The sequence below is a fragment of the Hyla sarda genome, chromosome 1, assembly GCF_029499605.1.
Source record: "Hyla sarda isolate aHylSar1 chromosome 1, aHylSar1.hap1, whole genome shotgun sequence".
Lineage (NCBI taxonomy): Eukaryota > Metazoa > Chordata > Amphibia > Anura > Hylidae > Hyla > Hyla sarda.
Window position 1 is genome coordinate 558,270,099 of NC_079189.1, and position 21,367 is coordinate 558,291,465.

General features: G+C 43.9%; 1 protein-coding gene across 1 annotated transcript in view; it reads right to left on the reverse strand.

The window, feature by feature from the left end:
• NNT (nicotinamide nucleotide transhydrogenase) overlaps positions 1 to 4,279 on the reverse strand; it is a 140,340-nt gene extending 136,061 nt beyond the window's left edge. The window contains exon 1 of the mRNA XM_056542096.1: positions 4,130 to 4,279. The gene's annotated coding sequence lies outside the window, so the exon portion shown is untranslated. The remainder of the gene's footprint in view (positions 1 to 4,129) is intronic.
• Positions 4,280 to 21,367: the final 17,088 nt, after the last annotated feature.

Sequence of the window (21,367 nt, forward strand, 5' to 3'; positions counted from 1 at the left end):
AGCTCAGGCCTATTTAGTAAGGTAAACTGCAATACCAGACAACCTATGGGCAGACATGGTGCTGTGTTTGAAAAATTGTAATTTGCTGCATTGTAAATCTACAGCTCCCAGAATAAGCAGGAGCTAAGGTATAGGGGAGAATAAGCATCAAAAAATCTGCAGCCAAACATGTCCGTGTGATCAGACCATTAGGGCTCATTCACACGAGCTCCCTGCTGCTGCCGGTCTAGCTCTGTGTGTCCGCTCGCGACTGCCGGAGGGAAATCTGGAGTCATGAGCGGACACACAGAGCTACAGCAACAGCAGCAGGGAGCTCGCGCTGCCATAACTGTGTGTGCCAGCAGCACATCCACTGTGTCAAATAGGCTGCGGATGCACTCCAATGTGAATACACCCTAAAAGGGGTTTTAACTGTGGTACTGCGACTCTGGAAATTCCGCCCCAGACCCCATTGAAGTAATCGAAAATCTGACACAGATAGCCTGCTACGATTCAAACTCACAATAAAAATCTGCTTGTCTGAACAAGCCCTAAAAGGGTATTCCAAGGTTAAAAAAAGATAAGTGTCAGATTGTGGGATGTCCGACCACTGGGACCCCGTGAGCCTCAAGTCTTGTTATGGAGAAAAAAAAACAGCGAGTCACACATGTGCGCCACCGTTCATTCATTGTCTTTGGAGCTGATGGTTATAGCCAAGCACTGTACTTTGCCATCTCCAGAAGCTCCATAGACAATGAACACAGTTAGTCACAGAGGGTCACAGTGGTCAGACCCCTATGCTGTGGATATGGGGGGGGGGGATTTTTACTTGGAATAGTCCTTTAAAAGGGGTACTCCTGTGGAAAACTTTTTTTTTTTTTTTTTAATCAACTGGTGCCAGAAAGTTGAACAGATTAGTAAATTACTTCTATTAAAAAATCTTAATCCTTTGTGTACTTATTAGCTGCTGAATACTACGGAGGAAATGGTTTTCTTTTTGGAACACAGAGCTCTTTGCTGACATCACGAGTACAGTGCTCTCTGCTGACATTTCTGTCCATTTTAAGAACTGTCCAGAGTAGGAGAAAATCCCCATTGCAAACATATGCTGCTCTGGAGAGTTCCTAAAATGGACAGAGATGTCAGCAGAGAGCACTGTGCTCATGATGTCAGCAGAGAGCTCTGTGTTCCAAAAAGAAAACCATTTCCTCTTTAGTATACAGACCCTAAAAAGTACTGGAAAGATTAAAGGACATCTGCAGCGTGATTAACACTCATAAGTGTTTGATCGCGGGGGGTCCGACCACTGGGACCCCCTGTGATCTCCTGTACGGGGCCGCGGCTGTCCCGTGCAGGGGGGTGCCGGCCGCAGCATGACGTTGCAGCTGGCACGCCTCCTCCATACATCTCTATGGGAGAGGCGGGGAGGCAGCGTTCGTGCCTCCCCGTCTCCCCCATATAACCGTATGGGGACGGGGAGGAGACGGGGCGTCACCGTCGACCTCTTGGTCGACGCTACGCGCCTTAGCGCTCACCATGAGCGCTAATGACGGCACCCCGTTAGGGAAATGGCGGGGGGTCCCAGCGGTCGGACCCCCGCAATCAAACACTTATCCCCTATCCTGTGGATAGGGGATAAGTGTCATACCGCTGCAGTTGTCCTTTAAGATTTTTTTTAATAGAATTTACAAATCTGTTTAACTTTCTGTTTAGCTGACATGGGGCTGATCTGAGCAATGATGAGTTTGGGTACAAGTGGCGCTGTAGCAGTGGTCTCCAAACTGCGTACCTGCAGCTGTTGCAAAACCAACTCCCAGCATGCCCGGACAGCCAACGGCTGTCCGGGCATGCTGGGAGTCGTAGTTTTGCAACAGCTGCAGGTATAGTTTGGAGACCACTGTTGTACAGTCCAATCATGGGAAACTTTTTAAAGTAAAAGTCATATTCGAAGACTTCTGTCATCTATATGCATTGCTGCACATGTATTGTGCAAAACACAAGCAACTTTATTGACAGCATTAACAGGCACCTTGCCCCATGACCCCCCACACGTCCGGGTGACCCGTGCAGGTGAATTAGAGGTTGACAGCCCAAGGAGTGCGCTTCTTAAAGCCGCCAACGGGTCGCTAGGCAACAAGCCGTGACGTCACACCCTCAAGGGCAAACCGAGAGTCACCTAGACAGAGACCAGTTACGTTGCGTCCCCACGCCTACGTCACCACGTAAGTCCCGCCCCTTTACGAGCTGAAAAGCATCCCATTGGTTAGCCGGGGGGGACCGCAAAACTTCTATTTTTAAAACCACTCTACGCGGCACGGCCGTGATTGGACGGCTGGAGGTGTCAATCATCGCCCGGAGCCTCCATTCATCACAGTGCACTGCCAAATAGAGACATGGGGAGCTGTGCGGCCGCTACATGTGCGCTCCATACACGTCTATGGAAGAGCACCACATTGGTATATAGACACAGGCTGCAGCTGTGACAACTACAACTCCCAGCATGTTCCTAAATGTAGAGTCCCACACAGTGAGAGAGCAACCATATATGGGCTAGGTCTCCAAAATGTGCAAATAGCTTTCCGGGCATGCTGGGAGTTGTAGTTTTGCAGATCCAGTTTGGAGGCAACCGCTACATACACACACACATATATATAATTTATTCAGTGTATGCTAGTGAAGGTCACCATTAGTGTTCCCAATTCAGTGGCCCTCCAGCTGGAACAAAACTACAACCTACAGCTGTCAAAGCATGATGGGAGTAGTAGCTTTGCTTACAGGTATAGCTATAGACTATGTGACGGTGGTATCCAAAGTGTGGGACCTCCAGCTGTTGCAAACTACAACCCCCAGCATACCCAGCCAACATGCTGGGAGTTGTAGTTTTGCAACAGCTGGAGGTCCAGAGTTTGGAGACCACTGGTATATAGAATATATACTGACTGTTTTGTCCTAAAGGTGACAATGAGCCAACTCCAGTAGGAGTTGTAGTTTTGCAACAACTGGAGGGGCACATGATGGGGAACCCTGAGTTACAGCAATCCCCAACTTGTGGTTCTCCATTGATCGCATAACTACAACCCCCAGTATGTATGCTGGGAGGTTGTAGTTGTGCAATAGCTGAAGAGTTACAGAATAAAAAACACTAAGACTAGTCCAGATTTTCCCAACCAGGGTGCCTCCAGCTGTTGCAAAACTACAACTCCCAGCATGCCCGGACAGCCTTCGGCTGTCCGGGCATGCTGGGAGTTGTAGTTTTGCAACAGCTGGAGGCACCCTGGTTGGGAAACTCTGGACTATACACTGTATATACTATATAGTACTAGGAGTCACCTACAGTAGGAAGCCATGGGGGAGGTCACCCTGTATATATCCTTATCCTATAATACAGTGGGCCTCACCTGTCACACTCTAAGCTGCTGCCAAACTACAAACTTCAGCTGTCAGGGCATGATGGGAATTGTAGTTGTGCAGCAAAAACTACAACCTCTAGTATTTATGATGGGAGTTGTAGTTTTGCAACAGGTGGAGAACTCCAGGTTGTTGAACCCTGCTATAAACCTTATACTGTATATAATGTCCTTCATGGGACAAGGAGTCACCTACAGTATGAAGCCTAGGGGAGATCACCCCGATTATACTTTCACCTTACAATAAGTTCCCCAACTTGTGACAAAACTACTACCCCCAGCATACTCAGACAGAATGGGGAACACTGCTAAATATATATATATATATTTTCCCAGGACTGCAGAAGTATACTATAATACAGTGATCTCCAACTTCTGGCTCTCCAGCTGTTACTAAGTGCAACTCTTAGGGCATGCTGGGATTTGTAGTTTTGTAACAGCTGGAAGCCACAGGTTGGGGATCACTGTAGTAGCATATGGATTGTATACACTTATATATATATATATATACAGTACATGGATGAGTGCATACAATGCAGTGCAGCCTGGGGGAGGTCACCCTGACAGGAGGGACACTACAGCCCGTGCACTAGGTCTATGAATAGCCCCTCTCTGTCCCGGGCATTGTCCTGCACATGACATTACACACATACAGCTCCAGCCACAAAGCCCTGCACATATGGAGCCTGCACTGACCGTGCACCGTCCCCCCGCCTCATGCCCCCACACTCCGGGCCACTGACCTGGACTGAGCCGCTGCGGTGCCTGCACCTCCCGCTCCGGCCACTGCTGCAGGCGGGGAGACTGAGAACACGGGACGCCGGCCGAATCACCCACCGCCCCCGGAAGAGACGGAACGGAGGACGACGTCACTTCACCCCGGTCCCGCCCCTCTATGGTAACACAGGGATCAGAGAGAGGAGAGAAGAGTCACCTCACACATCACTATAGTGTCCTCATAACATCACAATATACTATACATTATCTATCTATCTATCTATCTATCTCATATCTATATATCTATATCATCTATCTATCTATATCATATCTATCTATATCATCTATCTCATATCTATCTATCTCATATCTATCTTCTATCTATCTATTATCTATCTCATATCTATCTATCTCATATCTATCTATCTCATATCTATCTATCTCATATATATCTATCTCATATCTATCTATTATCTATCTCATATCTATTTTCTATCGATTATCTATCTATTATCAATCTACCTCATATCTATCTATCTATCTCATATCTATCTATATCATGTATCTATCTCATATCTATCTATATCATCTATCTCATATCTATCTATCTCATATCTATCTATCTATTATCTATCTATCTCATATCTATCTATCTCCTATCTATCTATATCTATTTCATATCTATCTATATCATCTATCTATCTCATATATATATCTATCTCATATATATCTATCTCATATCTATCTTCTATCTATTATCTATCTCATATCTATCTTCTATCTATCTATTATCTATCTATTATCTATCTATCTCATATCTATCTATCTATCTCATATCTATCTATCTATCTCATATCTATCTATCTCATATCTATCTTCTATCTATCTATTATCTATCTCATATCTATTTTCTATCTATCGTTAATCTATCTATTATCAATCTACCTCATATCTATCTATCTCATATCTATCTCATATCTATCTATATCATGTATCTATCTCATATCTATCTATATCATCTATCTCATATCTATCTATCTCATATCTATCTCATATCTATCTATCTATTATCTATCTATCTCATATCTATCTATATCTATCTCATATCTATCTATATCATCTATCTATCTCATATATATCTATCTCATATATATCTATCTCATATCTATCTTCTATCTATCTATTATCTATCTCATATCTATCTTCTATCTATCTATCATCTATCTATTATCTATCTATCTATTATCTATCTATCTCATATCTATCTATCTCATATCTATCTATCTCATATCTATCTATCTCATATCTATCTCATATCTATCTATATCATGTATCTATCTCATATCTATCTATATCATCTATCTCATATCTATCTATCTCATATCTATCTATCTCATATCTATCTCATATCTATCTATCTATTATCTATCTATCTCATATCTATCTATATCTATCTCATATCTATCTATATCATCTATCTATCTCATATATATCTATCTCATATATATCTATCTCATATCTATCTTCTATCTATCTATTATCTATCTCATATCTATCTTCTATCTATCTATCATCTATCTATTATCTATCTATCTATTATCTATCTATCTCATATCTATCTATCTCATATCGATCTATCTATTATCTATCTATCTCATATCTATCTATCTCATATCTATCTAGCTCATATCTATCTATCTCATATCTATCTTCTATCTATCTATTATCTATCTATTATTTATCTATCTATCTCATATCTATCTATACATCTATCTATCTCATATCTATCTTCTATCTATCTATTATCTATCTATCTATCTATCTATCTATCTCATGTCTATGTAGTTTTAGAGACCTTCCAGTGACTTTGCGTATCATGTCTATTGCCAAAATCAGTGGATTGCAACTCAAAATCAGCAGAAATGTGTAAACCAAAAGGCGCAAAAAAAGGCGCAAATAAACCCTGCTTTTGCGCCTTTTCTAGACACAAAAAACAGTCTAAAGACAATGATAAGTGTTGGCCAGTATGTTTAAAATTGTCCTTTTCTGACCCCTATAACTTTTTTATTTATTCCGCATATGGGGATTTATGAGGGCACATTTTTGGCACCGTGATCTGAAGTTTTTATCGGTACCATGATTGTTTTTATCAGACCTTTTGATCACTTTTTATACATGTTTTTTAGGGTATACATAGTGACCAAAAATATGCAATTTTGGACTTTTTAGGTTTTTTACGTGTACGCCATTGACTGTGTGGTTTAATTAGCCTTATATTTTTATGGTTTGGACATTTACACATGCGGTGATACCACATATGCTTATTTTTATTATGTTTATATGGAATTTGGGAAATATCATTTTAACCGTATGGACCTACAGAATAAAGATAATGTCTAATTTTTACGGCAAAATTTACGGTGTAGAAACAGAAGCCCCAAAAGTTACAAAATGGCATTTTTTTTAAATCAATTTTGTCTCTTTCGTCGTAGATTTTTGGGTAAAATAACTGATGTCATTACAAAGTAGAATTGGTGGCGCAAAAAATAAGCCATCATATGGATTTTTAGGTGCCAAATTGAAAGAGTTATGATTTTTTAAAGGTAAGAGGAAAAAATGAAAGTGCAAAAATGGAAAAAAAAAAACTGGTTCTTAAGGGGTTAATAAGGAAGGGGTTAATGTGTGTGTTTTGAAACTTATTTATCTTTTTTTTTTTTTTTACACTTTAAGTCCCCTTAGGGGACTTTTAGGAAGAATCATTAGATTCCTCATACAGATCAATGTTGTTCCATAGAACCACATTGATCTGTGTGCTCTCAATTGATAAAGTCTGGTCCTGCCAGGCTTTGTCATGGTCAGAGCCGCAGCCAGCACAGGACGTGAAGTAAGCAGTGGATCGCTTTGACAGCAGCGATCTAAAGGGTTAATAGCTGGCTGCGGCGATCGCCGCATGTCGGCTATTAACGGCGGCCTTCAGCTACAAGAATCAGCTGGAGGCCGACCTGTATGCCACGGGCTCAAGTCGGGAGCCTGCGCCATACCTGCTTAACGGCACAAGGACGTGTATACAGGACGGGATAAAGTGTAAAAATAAATGTGTTTTATTACATAATAAAGTGTCTCACAGCAAGCGACGATTCAACCAGCTCACCTGGTCTTTGCTTGAGAACAAAGCTTGAGAAAGACCAGGTGAACTGTTCAAAACGTCTATTGCTGTGAGACACTTTATTATGTAAAGTAGGGATCGACCGATTATCGGTATGGCAGATATTATCGGCCGATAATCACAATTTTGGGTATTATGGGTATCGGCAATTACCTTGCCGATAAGCCGATAATGCCTGCCCCCCGCACTGCCGCGACCGCGACCACCCCCCCCCCCTCGACCTGCCGCACCTCGACCTGCCGCACTGGTCGTTGATCGTTTTTTCCAAAATGGCTCATTTTATTCCGCTTCCTGGCCTTCCTTCTGCGCCACAGTTGGCGAAGCAATTTTTTCTGCAGATTTTTCATCTTCACGGGCTTCCCACGCATATCGTCTCGGATAGAGGCATTCAATTTGTGTCAAAATTTTGGAGAGCTCTCTGTAATCAATTAAAGATCAAATTAAATGTATCTTCCTCCCATCACTCCCAATCCAATGGACAAGTGGAAAGAGTGAACCAGATTCTTGGTGACTACTTGTGACATTTTGTCTCCCCCCGCCAAGATGATTGGCTCGACCTTCTGCCCTGGGCTGAATTCTCGTACAATTTCAAAAATTCAGAATCTTCCGCCAAATCTCCATTATTAACCCGGAACTTCTCCTCTATCTGGAAGGAAACTCAAAAGTCGCTCTTACTGGCCTCTTCTCGTATGAAGAGACATGCGGATAAAAAGAGAAGAACTCCTCCTGTCATTGTCCCTGGTGACAAAGTATGGCTCTCTGCCAAATACATACGGTTTCGTGTCCCTAGCTACAAGTTGGGTCCTCGGTACCTCGGTCCATTTAAAATCAAAAACCAAATCAATTCTGTCTCCTACAAGCTCCATCTTCCTTCTTCTCTTCGTATTCCTAACTCTTTCCATGTATCTCTTGTCAAACCTCTTATACTTAACCATTATTCTCCCAAGGTCACTGTTCCTGCTGCTGTTTCTTGCTCCTCTGATGTCTTCTCTGTCAAAGAGATCCTCGCCTCCAAGATCGTCCGAGGTAAAAGATTTTTTTTAATTGATTGGGAGAATTGTGGCCCAGAAAAGAAGTCCTGGGAACCTGAGGCCAACATTCTGGACAAAGAGCTTGTCCACAGATTCCTGGGCTCCAAAAAGAGGGGGAGACCAAAGGGGGGGGGGTACTGTTACGCCGAGCGCTCCGGGTCCCTGCTCCTCCCCGGAACGCTCGCGGCATTCTTCAGCGTGCAGCGCCCCGGTCAGACCCGCTGACCGGGAGCACTGCTCTGGTATCACCAGCGGGGATGCGATCCGCGTAGCGGGACGCCCCCGCCCGCGGGTCGCATCCCAATCTTCTCACCTGCCCAGTCCTCCTGCTGTCCTGTCCCGGCGTGCGGCCCCTCTCTCTAGGGCGGGCGCGCCCGTGCCGGCTCTCTGAAATTTAAAGGGCCAGTGCACCATTAATTGGTGCCTGGCCCAATCAGTACCAATCACTTCCCACATTATAAAAACCCACTTCCCCTTCCTGTCCTTTCCGGATCTTGTTGCATAGTGCCCTGTGTGTTCCCAAGCCTGTGTATCCAGACCCTTGCCGTTACCCCTGACTACGAACCTTTGCCGCCTGCCTTGACCTCTTGCTACGTCCGACCTTGCCTTCGCCTTGTCCTTGTGTACTACGCCTATCTCAGCTGTTAGTGAGGTTGAGTCGCTATCGGGGGATACGACCTGGGAGTTACCGCCGCAGCAAGTCCATCCCGCCTTGATGCAGGCTCTGGTGAAAACAAGTAACTTCTTAGAACCGGTCCCCTGGTACGGCCCACGCCATCGCCTCACTAACACAGAGGATCCACTACCCGCTTCCAGTCCGGTTCCTGACAACAATCCTGCCCAGGTGACTTTTGGGCAGGAAAAGAGGCAAAAGCCTGCCGCACACCTCCCCTCTGTGATACCCTGCTCTTAGTACTGTCTTTGATCTCTCCTGAGGATGGGAAGGGAGATCAAATCCAAAAAAGAGCGAATAGCTGATGTGTCCGTGGGGCACTGTAGAGCTCCTTATAATATTTAGTGAGGATGTCCAAGATTTTAACCTCAGTATGTACTACACACAGAGTGTTTGTGATGGGATCACATAAAGAAAGAATAGGCTTCAGCATGCAATTGGAGCGCGTCAGTTGCACAATAAGGTATCCACTCTTATTCCCCTTCTGGTAATCTTTGTTGTGTAATCCCTGAAGGGTCGCCGGGTGGTAATCCCTGAAGGGTCGCCTGATACAGCTGTCAAAGGAAAAAGGGTGGTCAAAACCAGTGCGTATTCATGCCTAGAGTAAGTGTCATGCACTCAAATTTCCAGGGGTCACATAGGAAATAATGTGATAGAATTTGAGTAAGGGCTGGCGGGACAGGAACTACATGTTGGGAGCCTAGGGATTTATCAAGGGAGGGTTGAAGTGGGTTATTGAGATCTCTCGCCAGAATGAGAGGTAGGGACTAGCAAAAAGAAATGTTAAAATTGTCACTTGGAGGTGTATGAGGCCTCCAGGCATTCTCCCAACCACTTGAATTTTAAATTGATCTGGTCATTCAGCTTCCAGTGCATTTCCTAGAGAAATATCAGATGCTTACAGAGCCACTGGAGTTGTGACAGTACTTGGGTCCGTTCAGTCAGAGGGTTTTGACCTGCCACATTCCATGAGACCAGTGTCAGTGTAGGGGATGTTGTATATGTAAGACTTACTAATGTCTTTTGAACATATAACTGGCCATAACTTTAAGATAAGGAATTTGTCAAACTGTAAAAGCAAGGGGGGGGGGTGTATCTGGCTAATTGTCCGATTAATTACGTAGGAAAGACAAAGTGTGAACTTAGGCGTCGAATAGATGAACACCTGGGCATTATCCGTCACCGGAGAGACAAACCGGTGGCACGCCATGTCTGGGAAACACATAGGGTGACCCTAAATCATTGACTTTTAGAGTTATTGAGGTGGTGAGACCTAGTCCTAGGCGGGGTGACTGGGATAAAGCCATCCTTAAAAAAGAGAAGTAATGGATCTTCCGCCTCATGAGCACCGTGCCCGATGGGCTAAATGAAAAACTTAGTTACCAATGTTTCATTGAATAGAGGTCCCGTTTGTTCAGTTTTCCTTTTGCTGATGTCAAGGCCAGTTCCCATGTTTGAAAAACCATGCCAACCGGAGTACTTAATGTCTCTGGATTTGTTTGTACTATCTGTAAAGGTGCATTATCTGACACAAAATATCCGTTATGGACGACTGTGAGTTCCAGTTCCATTGATCAGCTTTGAGCCTATTGTTCATGTAATTCACCTATGTGTTTTTGGAATGCTATAATTTTTAATGTGGCTTAGGTTGCCTGATGTGTGATTTTGAGTTTTCCCTGTTTTGGATCATTTATGTGGTCAATGATGGTCTCTGTAGTACAGTATTTATCTATCTCTATACATGTGACTCTTGATTGACATTTTTCATCTGTATTATTATGTCATCATGTGATCAGTGATTGGGGACTCTGTGCATAATTAACTAGATATAGTGGCATTATTATTATCATGTTTGTTACCAATTAGCTATTTGCAGTAGATTCATCAGTCCCATTATATTCTGATCCAAGTTTTCATTATTCACCATTTCATAATTGTATAGTAATGAACATCATCGGAATAGTACGCAGAAATTCCCTAATTCCACAGTTGCACGTTATTAGGGCTATTCTGTACTAGGAGTTTTGCGTTTCACCCGATGAAGCGCATACGTCACTTCAATATGTACTAGTTTAGAACACAGGGAGTGGAGAGTCAACGGTTGAAGTGGGGGCGCCTCCTCCGCTATTTGGTAGGGAGAGGTCATTATTTAGGAGGTCATTTACACCTTGAACAATTTTTTTCTCTAAATGTGAGTCCTTTTGCACCTTTCTCCTTTTACCTTATTTTATATGAACAATTGTGGTACTTTTACACATGACTACTGTATGATCATTGCTGTATGTAATTTAATATGTGATCATTGCTGAATATACATACACTATTGTTGAATACTCATACACTTGTGTTTTTGTGTTCATATTGGCATAACTCTAGTTGTTCTATGGTGAAAAGATTCGTCTATGCCTATACACACCCTGTATGCAGTGATGTGAATATACACACACCTATAATTATTATTTTGGGTGATTATATGTTATTGTCCAATTTTGGTGTGTGTGTATATATATATATATATATATATATATATATATATATATATATATAAAGAATAAGTCAGCCAGCACTTTAGTTGATACCAAACTATTATATGGACCTGGCCTACAGGTGCGCGCTACTAGGCTAAATATACAGCAACAGAAGAATGCAGCAGGACACTGCCAGCACAAGGATATAGGTGAAACATGAACATGCAGATAAAACATGGAGAGCTATACAGCTATGGTGTAATAGATGCAAATGTGAAACTATGAGATAGTGAGGCACTTAGCTCGCAAATTTGGACCGGTTCTAGGTTGCTACTGGTATTCACCAGAGCCCGCCGCAAAGCGGGATGGTCTTGCTGCGGCGGTAGCAACCAGGTCGTATCCACCGGCAACGGCTCAACCTCGCTGACTGCTGAGAAGGCGTGGGACAGAAGGACTAGGCAGAGGCAAGGTCAGACGTAGCAGAAGGTCAGGGCAGGCGGCAAGGTTCGTAGTCAATAGCAAGAGGTCAGGTACACTGGTAAGGCAAACACTGTAACGCTTTCTCTGGCACAAAGGCAACAAGATCCGGCAAGGAAGTGAAGGGGGAGTGAGGTTAAATAGACAGGGAGCAGGTGGAGGCTAATTAGACTGATTGGGCCAGGCACCAATCATTGGTGCACTGGCCCTTTAAATCTTAGAGAGCTGGCGCGCGTGCGCCCTAAGGAGCGGAGCCGCGCGCGCCAGGACGAGACAGCCGGGGACCGGGACAGGTGAGTGACTTGGGATGCGATTCGCGAGCTGGCGCGTCCCGCTATGCGAATCGCATCCCCACCGGCAGTGTCAGTGCAGCACTCCCGGTCAGCGGGTCTGACCGGGGCGCTGCAGAGAGAGGAATGCCGCGAGCGCTCCGGGGAGGAGCAGGGACCCGGAGCACTCGGCGTAACATGGAAGACATTAAACTAAACAAAGCGGTCAGATTTGTGCCCATAACCATGACGGAGGGCACGCCTTTAGTGGGCATACCCTGTAATGGATAAACTGAAAAAAGGGGAGGGTTGGGAGGGTTCACAAAACGTCACATACGCCCCACCAGTAGGTGCAGGGGCGTTATATATCCCCGCCTAGAAGTGCAGGAGCGGAAAATACTCATGCCCCTCGCACAAATACAGCCTGATAGGCTTAAACTTGTATTTGGGGCTTCACACTCGTGATTACAACAATACCTACATACCTGTATGGAAGACATTAAACTAAACAAAGCGGTTATATTTGTGCCCATAACCGCGACGGAGGGCACGCCTTTAGTGTGCAAAAAGTGAACCTAGAAGGAAATAACAGAATTTATAATCATGAAACCAATACCACGACCCTCACACAAAACCCAATTTTAGCTCTAATTTGAAACCGAAATTAAAGAATCTGCGAAATAGCTGGACTAGTAATAGCTGTGGTAGTCATTCCCACTCTGTAATAAAAGTGCCGGCACTGAAACAAGATCAAACTGACATACAAGCAGAAACATGCCTCTTTAACATACTTGCCTATGACATCATGGTAAGAGGGAAACCAATAGATACCTGTCAAGCATAATATGAACTACCCAAGTCCTTGCTATTAAACGTCAAAAATAAACTGTTAGAAAAATGACACACAACAAGAGCTATCTGACAGACCCTGGTGATAACAAACTTGTGGTGCCATATCACCTGTAAATCAAACTACCGTAGAATAAGCACCTTGCCTGAAGATTAAACCATACCTTAAACTGAAAAGCTACCCACTCATATCAGGAGTGACATAACCGACAGGTCTTTGTGTAACCAACATACCTGTAGATGTGACAGTTTTATACGTGAACCATTGTGCCTGTAGACTAGACAAATCTTGCATACTATCGTGCCTGCAGATGTGCCAGGTCTTTGCGTAACCATCGTGGCTATAGACGTGAGTGGCGCTTTTTTTTTTTTTTTTTCCATTTTGCTCTTTTTGAGTGTTGCTGTGTAAGAGGGGGCGTGAAAGAGGAGTTTCAAAAACTGTGATTATCTGTTGTGCGGAGTGAATCTGTGGAGTGGGTGCGACTGCCTATAGCCCACATTCTTATTTTGGGTAAGTTTTTCTCTTTTGCACATAGTGGGATAACTGTTAGAGTTTAAACACCCTTTTTCATTTTATTTTTTTTTTTTCTCTGTTCCACCTCTAGGGGGAGGAGGAGTAGATTGGGCACAGGTGTATAAATCTTAGCTTGGGACTCTTATTGAGAGCTTGCTCTTTTTGAGTGTTGCTGTGTAAGAGGGGGCGTGAAAGAGGAGTTTCAAAAACTGGAGTTTGAAAGCAGGAGGTTGAGATCGCTGTGAGTTTTAATTTTTGAACCCACAAGGTCTACAAAAAATTTTAAGTGTCATTTTGACTGTCTGTTTTTTCCTATACATTTGTGAAATCCCCATAATTAGATGGCCTCCATGTTGGAAAATGCAGTCCAATGTACATCCTGTTCAATGTATGCAATCCTTGAACAACAGTTTGAGGGTGCATATTGTTGTGCGAGATGTGTGATAGTTGTCCGTTTGGAAGCCCAGATCCTGCATCTAGAGGGGCGACTGGCAACAATGAGAAGCATTAACAACATGGAGAGGAGTCTCCTGCTCACTGAGCAGGCACTCTCGGGAATAGAGGTGGGGGAGGACAGTGGGACGGAGTTGCAGGACAGTCAGGCAGTTAGCTGGGTTACAGTTAGAAAGAGGGGTAGGGGAAAAAGTGTCAGGGAGGCTAGTCCTGAACTGGCACACCCCAACAAGTTTGCCCGCTTGGCAGATGAGGGGGATGCCATTACAGAGCTAGCAGAACTGCAGCAGGATACCGCCTCTGACCGCCAGGGGGGTGTCTGCTCCAGTAAGGAGGGAGGGAGGAGTACAGGGCAGGCCAGACAGGTACTAGTGGTGGGGGACTCAATTATTAGGGGGACAGACAGGGCAATCTGTCACAAAGACCGGGATCGCCGAACAGTGTGCTGTCTGCCTGGCGCACGAGTTCGGCACATCGCGGATCGGGTTGACAGGTTGTTGGGCGGGGCTGGAGAGGACCCAGCAGTCATGGTACATATTGGCACCAATGACAAAGTAAGAGGTAGGTGGAGTGTCCTTAAAAATGATTTCAGGGACTTAGGCCGCAAGCTTAAGGCAAGGACCTCCAAGGTAGTCTTTTCTGAAATATTACCTGTACCACGAGCCGCACCAGAGAGGCAGCAGGAGATCAGGGAGGTAAACAAGTGGCTCAGAAGCTGGTGTAGGAAGGAAGGGTTTGGATTCATGGAGAACTGGGCTGACTTCGCTGTCGGTTACCGGCTCTACCGTAGGGACGGGCTGCACCTCAATGGGGAGGGTGCAGCTTTGCTTGGGGAGAAGATGGCTAGAAGGGTGGAGGAGTGTTTAAACTAGGGACTTGGGGGGAGGGAACCTACAGCAAAGAGGGGGAAGATAGTGTAGATAGAGAGGTGGGAATTATAAATGTACCTGGGGGTGGAGCGGAGGGAGGGGTTAGAATAGTTAATAGGAATAGGCTTCATAGGAAAATAAAACTTACACCCTTGAATCCCATTAACCCCAATAACATAAAGGATGGAAATGTAAAGTGTATGTTCACAAATGCCAGAAGCCTAGCAAATAAAATGGGGGAGCTTGAGGCCTTGATACTGGAGGAACATATTGATATAGTTGGGGTCACTGAGACATGGCTGGACTCCTCGCATGACTGGGCTGTCAATCTGCAGGGGTTTACATTGTTTCGCAAGGATAGAATGAACAGAAAAGGTGGTGGAGTCTGTCTGTATGTAAGAAGTGGTATGAAAGTCAGTGTGAACGATGCCATAGTGTGTGATGATTCTGAGGATGTGGAATCATTGTGGGTAGAATTACAAAAGGAGGGAAATACTGAAAAAATAGTATTTGGTGTAATCTACAGACCCCCTAATATCACTGAAGAGATAGAAGTTCAGCTTCATAAACAAATAGAGAGGGCCGCCCGGGCAGGTACAGTGGTAATAATGGGAGATTTTAACTATCCAGATATAGATTGGGGTCCGGGGTTGGCTAAAACTACAAAGGGGCGTCAATTCCTAAATTTATTGCAGGATAATTTTATGGGCCAGTTTGTGGAGGACCCAACAAGAAGTGATGCCTTGTTGGATCTGATCATTTCCAACAACGCAGAGCTGGTTGGTAATGTAACTGTGCGGGAAAACCTTGGTAATAGCGACCACAATATAGTTACTTTTGACTTAAAATGTAGAAAACAAAGACAGGCGGGGAAGGCAAAAACATATAACTTTAAAAAGGCAAATTTCCCTGGGCTGAGGACTGCACTACAGGACATAGACTGGGGGGAGGTGTTCTCAAATACTGATACAGAAGGTAAACGGGACATCTTTAAATCAACTCTAAATAACTATACAGCTAAATATATACCAAAGGGGAACAAATATAAACGATTGAAACTAAATCCTACATGGCTGACACATGATGTTAAAAGAGCAATAAACAGCAAAAAAATAGCCTTCAAAAAATACAAATCTGATGGGTCAGCGATAACATTTAAACAGTACAAGGAGCTTAATAAAATCTGTAAAAATGTAATAAAAACAGCAAAAATTCAAAATGAGAGACAGGTGGCCAAAGAAAGCAAAACTAATCCTAAATATTTTTTTAGATATATAAATGCAAAAAAACCAAGGACAGAGCATGTAGGACCCCTTAATAATGATAATGGGGAGGTTGTCACAGGCGATCAAGAGAAGGCGGAGCTACTGAATGGGTTCTTTAGTTCTGTATACACTATGGAAGAAGGAGCTGACATTGGCCAGGTCAGTGCTGGTAACACATCATGTAATGTACTGAACTGGCTTAATGTAGAGATGGTACAAGGTAAGTTAAGTGATATAAATGTAAGCAAATCCCCAGGACCGGATGGACTACACCCAAGAGTTCTTAGAGAGGTAAGTTCAGTAATATCTGTACCCCTGTTCATGATATTTAGAGATTCTCTGGTGTCTGGTATTGTGCCAAGGGACTGGCGCAAGGCGAATGTGGTGCCAATCTTCAAAAAGGGCTCTAGGTCTTCCCCAGGAAACTATAGACCGGTAAGTTTAACGTGCATTGTGGGTAAATTGTTTGAAGGACTTATAAGGGATTACATACAGGAATACATAGGGGATAATAGTATTATAAGTGATAGCCAGCATGGGTTTACTAAGGATAGAAGTTGTCAAACCAATCTAATTTGCTTTTATGAAGAGGTGAGTAGAAGCCTTGACAGAGGAATGGCTGTGGATATAGTGTTTCTGGATTTTGCTAAAGCATTTGATACTGTCCCTCATAGACGTCTGACAGGTAAGTTAAGGTCTTTGGGTTTGGAAATTTTAGTTTGTAACTGGATTGAACACTGGCTCATGGATCGTACCCAGAGAGTGGTGGTCAATGATTCGTACTCTGATTGGTCCCCGGTTATTAGTGGTGTACCCCAAGGTTCAGTACTGGGACCGCTGTTGTTTAATTTATTTATCAATGATATAGAGGATGGTATTAACAGCTCTGTTTCTATCTTTGCAGATGACACCAAGCTTTGTAGCACGGTACAGTCTATAGAGGATGTGCATAAGTTACAAGATGACTTGGATAGACTAAGTGTCTGGGCATCCACTTGGCAAATGAGGTTCAATGTGGATAAATGTAAAGTTATGCATCTGGGTACTAATAACCTGCATGCATCGTATGTCTTAGGGGGGATTAAACTGGCAGAGTCACTGGTAGAGAAGGATCTGGGTGTACTTGTAGATCACAGACTACAGAATAGCATGCAATGTCAGGCTGCTGCTTCCAAAGCCGGCAGGATATTGTCATGTATCAAAAGAGGCATGGACTCAAGGGACAGGGACATAATACTCCCCCTTTATAAAGCATTGGTACGGCCTCACCTGGAATATGCTGTTCAGTTTTGGGCACCTGTCCATAAAAGGGACACTGCGGAGTTGGAAAGGGTGCAGAGACGCGCGACTAAACTAATATGGGGCATGGAACATCTTAGCTATGAGGAGCGATTAAAGGAGTTACAATTGTTTAGTCTTGAGAAGAGACGTTTAAGGGGGGATATGATAAACGTATATAAGTATATTAATGGCCCATACAAAAAATATGGAGAAAAACTGTTCCAGGTTAAACCCCCCCAAAGGACGAGGGGGCACTCCCTCCGTCTGGAGAAAAAAAAGTTTAGTCTCAAGGGGCGACACGCCTTCTTTACCGTGAGGACTGTGAATTTATGGAACGGTCTACCTCAGGAACTGGTCACAGCAGGAACAATTAACAGCTTTAAAACAGGATTAGATACCTTCCTGGAACAAAATAAGATTAATGCTTATGAAGAAATATAAAATCTCATCCCTTCCCCAATATCGCGCCACACCCCTACCCCTTAATTCCCTGGTTGAACTTGATGGACATATGTCTTTTTTCGACCGTACTAACTATGTAACTAACTATGTAACCATCATTCTTTTTCAACCACCTGTGTGTCATAAAATTATTGTTCTGAATCGTGTCTGTAACAATAACTACTCAGTATATCCTCCTGCAGACATGGCAGGTATGAAGGTTATACCACTACCTGTGTGTCGTGATGTTGTTGCTCTGAATACGTGTCGGTTACAGCAACTGCGCAGTGTATCCCCTTGCAGACGTGGCAGGTATAACGGGTATACAAACACCTATGTGTTGTGATGTTGTTGCTCTAAAGACTTGTCAGTAACAACAACTGTGCAGTGCATCCCCCTGCAGATGTGGCAGGTATGATGGGTATACAACCGCCTATGTGTCGTGATGTTGTTGCTCTGAAGGCGTGTCAATAACAACAACTGTACAGTGCACCCCCCTGCAAACGTGGCAGGTATGATGGGTATACAACCGCCTATGTGTCATGATGTTGTTGCTCTGAAGACGTGTCAGTAACAACAACTGTGCAGTGCATCCCCCTGCAGACGTGGCAGGTATAATGGGTATACAACCGCCTATGTGTCATGATGTTGTCGCTCTGAAGTAGTGTCTGAAGCAACGATTACGCAGAGCATCCCCCTGCAGACATGGCATGTATAACAGGTGTACAATAGTGTTGCTCGCGAATATTCGCAATGTGAATTTTATTCGCGAATAACGCATATTCGCGAATATAGCACTTCATATTTGCAATTACGAATATTCTTCTTTTTTTTTTTCACAGTACAAATCACAGTGATCATCCCTCTCTGCTTCCAGCTTGTGTGGTTTAAAGAAGGCTCTAATACTACTGTGTGTGACTGGCATGCGAATTTCCGTATATGTGAAAATTTGCATATGCAAATTTTTGCATATTCTCATTTTCGAATATGTGAATTTTTGCATATGCGAATTTGCGCATATGCGAAAATAAAACGCAAATATTGCGCATTTTGCGAATATATGACGAATATTCGTCCTTATATTCGCGAAATATTTTGACGCAAATATGGCCTATGCCGCTCAACACTAGTGTACAACTGCTTAAAGGACATCTGCAGCGTGATTAACATTTATCCCCTATCCACAGGATAGGGACCCCCTGTGATCTCCTGTATGGGGCCGCGGCTGTCCCGTGCAGGGGGCGTGCCGGCCGAAGCATGATGTTGCAGCCGGCACGACTCCTCCATACATCTCTATGGGAGAGGAGGGGAGGCAGCGTTCGTGCCTCCCCGTCTCCCCTATAGAACTGCATGGGAACGGGGAGGAGACGGGGCGTCACCGTCAACCTCTAGGTCGACGCTACGCGCCTTAGCACTCACCATGAGCGCTAATGGCGGTGCCCCGTTAGGGAGATCGCGGGGGGTCCCAGCGGTCGGACCCCCCGCAATCAAACACTTATCCCCTATCCTGTGGATACGGGATAAGTGTCATACTGCTGCAGTTGTCCTTTAAGTGTCATGATGTTGATATCCTAAAGATGAGTCAATAACAGTAAGTACACAGATCGTGCCCCTGCAGCCATGACGAGTACCATGATATCCACAACCACTAATGTAGTGTAGATCATTGGAAAAATTTTAAGGTAGATGCTGAGTGTAACATGAGAAGTTGATCCAAATGCTGTAAAAATGCCATAAGCGTATGAACAGTATGAATGCCGTGAGTGTATGAACAGCAAAATACTATGAAAATATGACCATAAATGGTAGTAGACATGATGTAAGTGCTAACAAAAGTACATACAACGTAGTTGCCCCGAATGATTGTGCAGCAGATGCTATAACCTAATCACAAGTACTGTAACCATATGTCCTGCATATAACTATAATGACCGTATGCACTGCAGCATACACACATATGCACTGTAAATAAACACTATGGGGGAGATTTATCAAAACCTGTGTAGAGGAAGAGTGGTGGAGTTTCCCATGGCAACCAATCAGATCGCTTCTTTCATTTTTCACAGGTCTCTTTAAAAATGAAAGAAGCAGTCTGTTTGGTTGCCATGGGCAACTGTTCCACTCTTCCTCTGCACAGTTTTTGATAAATCTCCCCCTATGAACATATGAACTGTGAATAATACCAACTATAACATTGTGACTAAATATTTTGACCATGTGCCCTGTATGTGAATACATGCAACCGTGTGAACTGTATATCCCATAGCTCAGGCCCTGTATATAATTACAAAACCGTATGCACTGTATGTAAAGGCCATGCCTGTACACACTATACCGTGTATACAACGACCGAGTGTACTGTATATAAACCTATGACCAAAACACAGTGCATTCACTGAGATCGTATGTACTGTAATTAAATACCATGACCATGACTGGGATGCAGAAAAAAACTATGAAAAACACATGGTAACTGCTGTAGCAACCATACCTTATACGCTTGTCATAGTCATAAACCGTGTGCATTGTCTTGCATTACTTTGTCTATATGCATGTCGTGTGACATATACATGGTATGTGCAAAGAGTAATGAGGTATGCATGGAAATTAAATACAGTACAACTACATACTGTATAGCAAGAATGTGTATCTGCTGGGGGAACTAAACACCAGCCAACTGGCGCTCCGCTCCGACACCCCAAGAGCAGCTGACTGACCACTATCCAGGTGCCGAACACACCGTGGAATCATCTGCTGGTAACGTAGCGTTGCCCGACATCGTTTTCATGTGGAATTCGCGCGCAATTTGCACGGAATTTGTGCAGAATTTGCACGGAAACGGCTGAATAAACCTTCACTTCTTTCTCCCCCATTTCCACGTGCAATTCCGCGTGCAATTCTGCGCGCAATTCCACACAAATTGCGCATGAATTTAGTGGAAATTTTTTTTATTTTTTCCGCCCATAAATTTTTCGGCGTGAATTACTCTTGATTTACTCCGTGTGAACGCACCCTTAGCCTGATTCACATTGACATCACTTGTGGTAGAGGAGGATGCAGAGCAGGGATGAGGGCGCAGAAGAGTCAGCTAACGGTTCGGACGGCAGAGCAATTCTTCCATAGTGTGAGCATCCTGTAAACTCTGGTGTAGTTGCGCCTGCAGAATGTGACTATTGGGTACTTGCAACAATAGTCATAAAAAATGGAAACACTAGGTGTCCCACACCCCAATAGCTAGGATCCCAGCAAAGAATTTCAACAGAGAACATGGGAGAACAGCGTGACCCCTTTACTGTCCAGGAATATCTAGGTAGTAAGTACAGGAATGGAAAGTCCAGAGACTCACCACAAGATGGCAGTGCAGGCTTAGCATGTCAGTCAGCTTCAAGTGATCAGGATTTGAGATGCAATGGCAGCAAACAACCACAAGATGGTAGTATTGGATTGCAGAATGCGCCCAGAGCAGGTTAGCAATTGTATGGTGGGACCACAGTTCCAGCTGAGAGTA